Below are 8,644 nucleotides of genomic sequence, written 5' to 3'. Positions count from 1 at the left end.
TTGTTTTGTATGGTTTTCTATGTATTTTTAGGTTTAATCCGAATCAAAATGTTGATTTTTAATCCGAATCTGAGTTTGCTTTTACGATGTAGATGATGCTTTAATGATGAATATGATGATTGTGATGTTCTTGAGTGGATGTTCTTGAGATGAATATGATGCTAATGATGTTTAATGATGTTCTTGAATTCAATATGATGATTTGTGATGATAAATTGATATATGTATTCGTTGCATAAACTATTAAGTTTGAACTATGAAAAGTATGTTTATTTTTACAAAATATTTGTCTGAATACCCCTCGATTTCCTACTTTTTTTGTCGATTCCCTCTACAGTAAGCGGTTTACTGTCAGTACCGATTTCTTTTTTTTTTTTTATCTGAATACCCTTCAGTCTTCCCTCCGATAAGCGGTTTCCCCCAAAATTGAAGTCCCAGAACAATAACATCTATTCGGTATACTCCATATTCTCCCCCTATATAGCGTACAATCATCTGTAGAAAACATTGCATGTGCATTTTGGATACTCGCTACCCCAACTTCAAGGCCGTTTGGTCCCATGAGAGAGAGAGAGAGAGAGAGAGATTTCTCAACGAATATTACGATCTCCATTGACAATTTGCAATTTTGTATAATAATACAGAGAAAGAAAGAGGATAATAAGTCCAAGAATTTTATTGTCAACGATGTACAATAATACATGAGATTTGAGAACTATTGCACATCAATCACAGTCATACCAGATGGCATAATAACACTTAAAATATCGAAGTCTGACTTAAATATCTCGCACAAAACGTAATTCTTTCACAGCTACTTCAGAATGTAAATGGAATCAAATCTTATTCCGATCCTATCGACATATTCATAAGCTAAGACACGACCACTCAAGCATGTGCAGCGGTACAACGAAAAAACGACTACAACTGGCGACTGTGGGCCTTTCAATTTTAAAACATCTTTGCAAAGCCATTTTTTTTTTCTATTTTCATTTTCCTATTACAGGTGTAACACCAAGGGAAATATCAATTCATAGAGCGCCATTTTTAACATGAGAAAAAGTACTGTGCCTCTTCAAACATACATGGCAAGAAAAGCGTAGAGTTTTTATCTTCTTGGAACAAAACATGATAAATGGTCCCCATAAATTAGACCAACGCCTAATCATGATTAGGCATGTATCAAGCCAAGCAAATGCAAAAGGGTATTAATTTGATCACCTTTGAATGTCAAAATTTCATATTAAGACATTGACAATGGAAAGCGTAGTCATACTCATTAATTGTAATACGATTCAGCTACTAACAAGCAAGTCCATTTTCATGCTCCAGAAAAACTGTTGAAAGCCACGAAATGTGCAAAGATAACATCTGAATCTCATAAACTCGTAGTAGAACATTATACTAGAATCAATCTTATGGTTTTTTTCTTCACGAAATAGAGAGGAGACATAAAGATCAACAGATTGAATCTAACTACATATTACAGTAGATAACAAGGTTCAAAAAACGAAGACAAAAAACAAGGATTGAGCTTTCGATTAGACACTGGGAAAGAAACTAGAATCAAGAAATGGGTCTACCTTATTCTTCTCCGGAGAAGCCGCTACTATGCACCAAGATCGTTCTTCCCTTCTCCTCTCTTCGAGGAGTATACTTGACATTCATACAACATCACAGTCTTCCATCATTACCTATGTTCCGTTGGAAAAAAACGACAGACCCTTCTTCCACAACTCACAAAAGATGCCTAAGTTCTACGAACAAGCAATTCTTCTCCTTCCCCCAAATATTTACAATAAAACAACAATTTGCATTACCACCTAGAAACTCCGCCGCTATTTACCTCCATAGACCAAGTCCGCCGCCTCCTCGGCGTCCCAGTTCCCGTCCCCGTCCCCTCCCCCGACAAATTCAACGAGCGAACCCTCCTCATCTCCTCGCCGGAGCTCGACTCCAACAAACTGCCCGACGAGCTATTACTCCTAACCCCACCGCCAAAGCAAGCAAACAAACCCCGCATCGCCCTCCTAAACCCGCCTCCTCTCTCCGTCCCTCGGCTCCCCCTCGAGGACCACGATATCCGCCGCGGCAGCCCGCCTCCGCCGCCGCCGCCGCCGTTGAAAGCCCCGTCCATTTCCGTGTAAACGACCGGGAGCTCCCGCTCGGCGCCGCGCCTCCCGCCGGAGAATCTCCCGACGGCGAACCCGCCCCCCGGGAGCCTCCAAATGGTCAACCCCACGCTCTCGCCGTCCTCTGCGGCGGGGTTGGGCGGGGCCGGGGGAGCGGCGGCCTCGGGGTCGGCGGAGGGAAGCTCGTGGCGGCAGACGGGGCAGGAGTTGCGGAGCGAGAGCCACGGGAGGATGCAGTCCGGGTGGTAGATGTGGCGGCAGGGCATCTCCCTCGCCTCCGCACCGAGGTCGAAGGCTTCTTTGCAAACGGCGCAGTGGGACTCGGACTCGACTCGGGCCGAGTCGATCTCGATGGTCGGCATGGACTCGATGGCCGCCTTGGAGGCCGGCGGAGCCTGGTCCTGGAGCCGGCCGAGCCCGTTGATCTCGATCTGAGACAGCTGCTCCAGTAGCCGATCGAACCCCGAGCCCAGCAGAAACTCCGACATGCTCGCCGGGAGAGGCCTCAGCCCCGAGCCCCCTCCGTCGTCGTAGTACAGCTCGAATCCCCGCCCGCCGCCGCCCGGCGAACCGCGGAGCACGATCACCGGGTTGAACGGAGATCGGTCCCCGCCGCTTCTCCGGTTTCGCCGCACCATCGGACCGGAGTCGTTGCGCTCGGAGGAGCTCCGGTTCTGCCCTCCGATCATGTACATCGCCGCGGCGGGGAATCTCCTCCGCCGTGATCCAGCGGCGTTGGAGCTAGGGCTAGGGTTAGGGTTGGGACTCTCGATCGCCTCGATGAAACCGCCGTCGCAGTCGGGGCATACGACGGAGTCTTCTTCCTCGCCTCCGGAGCGCGGGGAAATCGCCGGGACCCTAACCAATCGGCTGCATCTGTAACACCAATAGGACAAAGACCTCGCCGACGCCATGTACGGACGTCTATCTATTTGTGTATATACCGACCGCTACCTGAAATTTCGTCAGGATCTCGATCCAGATTAGATTTCTGTTCGCCGTTTTTTCTCCGCTGTAATCGACAAAATACTCTCCGACGAGTTAGGGATGAGAGAGAGAGAGAGAGAGAGAATCGCGTGTGTGGAAAGAAGGAAAATTTGAGAAGAAAGAAACCTCCTAATCTTCCTGGAAATTGTCTTTTTATTTTTGTATTTTAATGGAAAGAGAAATCAAGGGAGATATTAACGGTGAAACCGCGTCGGTCACTTCTTTCTTCGCGTGACACGAACGCTGTGATATTACTTACAGATGGCGCGATCGGATTCGTCTCTTACATGACGACGCTAACTAGGCGTTATTGTATTACGTCATGTTGGCATTATGTGTGCGGGGCCTATTGTTGCACACCGTTTTGTTTTGTTGGATTAATATCAAATCATTTTTTTCCCCAATTGAGCCATTAAAATGAAATTACATAAAATTTGTAAAATGTAAGTGAGCCAACTAGCCACTTTCACTAGCCTAAATTAAATTTTCAATCAAATTAGAAATCTAATCGAATACGTCGGTGTCAGCTTATAGGAACATTAGTAAGAGTAGATTGCTTCTTCCGCTTTCAAAATTTCAAAATGTTTAATCAATTTTTGATGAAGCGAGATTCGTTTCACTTGTCAAGGGGTCGAAAGGGTAATTTTTATCTTATTTATATTTATTGAGGGAGAAAAAGCACAAGTCTCAATGAATTTGAATATAGTAAATCAAAAGAAGTATAAGGGTATAAATTATAACGCAAAGAGCTTTATTGATAATAACGTGATAATACAATAATTGTGTATCATAAATGACAATGGAGGCATGAAATTAATTGTAATTGGAAGAAAATAAATACATGTGATTGAGGGATCAATTGTGCGTGCGATTTCTAGAGATTGAGACTTTATCATAGTCGTTATAAATAAATACACGATTATCTATCCTCCAAATATATGTCGTTATGTCATCGTTATACCCTTCAAGTTCATATAAACTCTAAGTTTCATTGATCCTCTAGCTAACAAAAAATTCTTTCATAATCATATTACAAATATGTGCGAAGTATGTTGATTTTGGAGTTAACTACTAAATAACCTAATATTAACTCTCTTTTCTGGAGAGCTAAATTTTGTGTATATATATATATATATATATATATATATATATATATATTTATATATATATATATACATATATCATTCTAGTGTGATAATCTTTAAACTCCCAAAACATAAGTTTTGAGCCATATTGACCAATGACTAGAAGACCTGAATGTCTAGAATCACTTCAAGAATAAGAACAATTCTCATATGATCATCATGGAGACTTTCATACGCATGCTGTAATTGTTCATTAGATAACACATCTTAGCATAATTTGTCCAAGTCATGTACAAACTACATATACAAAATGCTCTCACACAATAACTCACACTTTATATTCTACATATGTGATTTCGAAGCTTGCTATCAAAAAACATTAATCATCAGTCGTGCTTTAGCGTTCCATTGAGATAATGTTTTTTATACTCACATATAAATATGTAAACTCATATAAATATGTAAACTAGGTTTTGCATAAGGCTATGGATTTGATGAATTTATATATAGATCATAGATGAAATAAGGCTTCTGACCAAATGCAAAAGTCTTTACTTCTTTCATAAATTCATAATGATTATAATAGTTTTCTTATACGAAATATTTTAAAGTGGTTTTCTTATCCGAGTACTATTAGGAGTATCATGGATGTCTTGGTGTGTACGCAATCAAATGTAGGTTATGTGGCTAGCGTTCTAAGTCATCTTATGGCCAACCAAGGGAAGAGAACATTGAGAGGGGAAAAAGTGAGTCTTTTGTCTGGAGTCGAATGTTAGTTTTCTCTATAGGTGGATGAATGAAGGTGAGGAAAAGTTGAGAGGCTTTCTAGATACAAACATTGTGACTTACTTGGATAAGAGACAAATCATCGACCGAGTATGTATTCACTTTGTTTGGTCGGGCAATGAGTTGGAGGCAAAATTTCACAGCCAAATGTTGCACAGAAGCCAAGTAAATCGTACCATGAAAGACGTGAAGAAATCTCTATGGTTGAAGAGAGTGATCAACGAGCTCAAGATCATGCGAAATGTGGTAAAATTATTTTAAGAGAATCAAATCGCGATACACTTGACCAGAAATTAAATGTTCTACAAGCGGACGAGGCACACATACACAAAAAAGTTATACTTCATTCGAGATGCAATGGTCGCTTATGGGTTTCTAGATGTTGAGAAAGTTTTCATGGATGATAATCCAATGGATATGGCTATGAAATAAGAATAAGGATCGAGTTTTAGAAAGCATTTACAAGAGAAAGTTGAGGGTAGGTTCTCATTGTTTGCTTCTCCAAAGTATGGAGATTTGTGAGTAAAAGTGTTTTTTAAACTCCAAATATTTAATTTTTTTTTTTTGTCTAATGCGTGTATTTGATTTAAACATTTTTGTGGTGGTTTTTTTCTTCTTCTTTAAATTATAGTAGGATTATAAAACCAAAATAACATTGGGGTTGGATGAAAAAAAATATGAAAAAATAACTTTGAGCAACTTAAAGAGAAAATAAAAATAAAATCGAAAGTTTTGAGAACGTGTGTTCTTTAAGCTCTTATTAATTTTGAAATTTCTCTCTAACATTACATATATCATTGTTTCATTTGAATCAAGGTAAAAATTTATCTGTCTCCATCTCTACTCCAGTCTATTATTTGTATGGAATATAGAATCACATAAGCTAATGCTAATATATTATCCGTAAGTGTTCGACTTTGAATTGTCCAAATATACAGTAATTAAAACTCAAAATCTGAGGAGTTTGATTTATGAGTTCGCAACAATTTTTTTTAGAGAGGGTATTATTAGACGACGATACAAAAATAAATATATATAAATATGAAAGTTTGGACAAATATAAGAATCTATGCTGCTCAAACACACACCATCAATAAGATATTGGAGATCAAAGAGTCACGTGTGGGCAAAAATTGCATTAAAAACACACGACAATAATAATTACACTACTCTTATTATAATTGTTGGTGTAATACGCTAGTTGATGGGAGCCACAAATATCATTCTTCAATGTTGTCCATATGATTTTAGACCGTGTCAATATTGAATACAACTTAAATCATTCAAAATATAATTAATTAAACCTTATCAATTATATATGAACTAATAATTGCATCTTTAGAATACATACATATGTATATGGCTCTCATGAGTCATGGTGGCGTCCGTTACGCCAAGCAACTATTAAATTATAATAAAATAATGTTTTAATTATGCTAGCCGACCATTACATATGAAATAATGGAGTAATCGATACAAAATTCAAAATTTAAATATATCCTTCAATCAATTATTTTACGTTACACTGCCTAATTATTTAGCTGACTACTCATAGTCAATTTGGATGAAAAGCCGTACCAAGGCCCCGTGAGCATATGTTTATATATCAATTTCATATTCTCGGTTTTCACGTATTTTTATGGATTTTTTTTTCTTTCCATCCTCTGTGTTACGATAAGTTTTCAGACAGATAATGTTCGGGCAAGATGATCCCATGTTCTCGTGGGATATGTCAAAATTCACCATGATCGTGTTGTGGAGGTGAATCCGGAGACAAGCAAGCCGTTGATCGAGTCCACAACCACAAAGATTTAGATTTGAGTCGACGATATATGGACAATAATGAGAGAGAGAGAGAGAGAGAGAGTACCTTGGTTATCACTCTACACTTGAGATATATATCCTGGCAGCGTGACGTGACTATGAGTTCAAGCAAGAGAGAAGTGCGCCACAAGATTTCTGTTACAACCGCCAACAGATTTCCAACACTTAGCCTTATAGTTGAGGTCGCCTTATAGTTGAGGACCTAGTTTGTGTGAAACTGGAAATATGCGATTGTAAATTGATGTGTTTATTCCATTGATTTGTTGCTATATAGGTAAATATCATATACAAAACGTGGGCTTGTTTGGTTGTCCTCCTGAAAACACTTTTTGACTTTTCAAACTTTAAAAATAGAAAACAAAATGAAAGTGGTATGTTTGGTACAGTTTTCAGATAACGTGTTTTAAAAAATACTGAAGTTGTTTTCTAAATATACTAAAGGAATCAGAAAACACAAAATAGGTGTTTTGCAAATTTCTCACTCCATTTTTCCCTTTCTCTCTCTCTCGTGACATCTCTTCTTCCTCATTTTTTTTTCTCAGACTTCATCTTCTTCCTCATTTTTTTCCTCACATTTCATCTTCTTCCTCACCACATTAACTTTTTCTTATCTCCTTTCTTCGTGACCTCACCCCACACTCTCGCCCCTCATCACTCTCACACTCACAGGCTCTCCGATCTCCGGCGCTCGACCCTCTCCGATCTCCGGTGCTCTCATTCTCTCTGGTGCCTTTCTCAGACCAGCCCTCTCGACCTCTCCGGTAGGCTCTCTTTCTTTGCGATTTATTTACGAAATTTGAAAAGAAAAAAAGAGTGCAATAAGCTGTTATGTGACTTTGAAGGGTAAAATAGAAAGTTGATGAGGTTTTGTCAGACGAAATAAAAAAATGGTTTGTCATTGGAAAACTGTGACACAACTTGAATCGGGCCATGAATTTGTTCTCTTTTTTTATTTTATTTTTCTAAGGTCCATAAATTTGATGAAAATGAAATTGAATAATGTATAGAGTAGAGGGTTGTGATTGCTGGGTTTAAAGGGATGGCTCATGGTCTAAGTCAGATGTGTTGCTAGAAAAAAAAAAATAGTCAGATGTGACGGAGCCGGGCCCGACGTGTGGCTCAACGCCCACGCCGACCTCGGCCGCGTCTTCGTCGCCGGAGAGAGCGCATGCGGCACCATAACCCACCACGTCGTGTCCCGGTTCGTCATGGTCAGGCTACCTGGGCTCCGTATATCGGGGGCGGCTTTAATCCACCCCTATTTCGCTGGCACCATTGACGACGAAGTGGTGATGTACATGTGGCCCGGAAACAAGGGTACGAGCAATCCTACGGTGAGCCCCACCGCAGCGGATCTGGCTGGAATCGGGCGTGGGAAGGTCTTGATGTTCAAGCACAAAAAAAAAAAATTGTATTCAATCTAAACAACAATTTCATATTTATATTTTGTGTAGTTAAATTTATGTTTTAAAAAAAATTTTGAGTTAAGAAATTGTTTCTATGTACCAAACAGTTTTCATTTTTTTCATTTTTCAAAAAAAAAAAAAAAATGAAAACTGTACCAAACAGTTTTTTCAATTTCTCAAAAACAAAAATGAAAACTGTACCAAACAGCTTTTTGAAAATAACTACAAAACAGTTTTTCAGTACAACTACAAAAATTAGAAAACAGAAAACAAAAAACAGTTTGAGTGAACTACCAAACACAACAATAACAACTAATCTTCTTAATACTAAGAAAATATAACAAATTAGGGAAACAAATAAAAATCTATATACAAGCTAACTACACGCATAAGACTCGTTCAACACCCCCCGTCAAGTTGTAGT

General features: G+C 39.1%; 1 long non-coding RNA gene and 1 pseudogene across 1 annotated transcript; one reads left to right on the top strand and one right to left on the bottom strand.

Moving 5' to 3' along the window:
• Positions 1–1,355: 1,355 nt before the first annotated feature.
• LOC149379145 (putative E3 ubiquitin-protein ligase RHC2A pseudogene) lies at positions 1,356–3,296 on the bottom strand (annotated as a pseudogene).
• A 3,842-nt stretch (positions 3,297–7,138) lies between these two features.
• Positions 7,139–8,306, top strand: LOC149379144 (uncharacterized). The gene is made up of 2 exons (XR_016294212.1): positions 7,139–7,575; positions 7,887–8,306. It is a non-coding gene; the product is annotated as an uncharacterized LOC149379144 (long non-coding RNA).
• Positions 8,307–8,644: the final 338 nt, after the last annotated feature.

The sequence above is a fragment of the Urtica dioica genome, chromosome 12 (genome assembly GCF_054948205.1).
Source record: "Urtica dioica subsp. dioica isolate 48M chromosome 12, U.dioica_male_clone48M_v1_H2, whole genome shotgun sequence".
Classification (NCBI taxonomy): Eukaryota; Viridiplantae; Streptophyta; class Magnoliopsida; order Rosales; family Urticaceae; genus Urtica; species Urtica dioica.
This window is presented reverse-complemented; position numbering and strand designations above follow the sequence as displayed.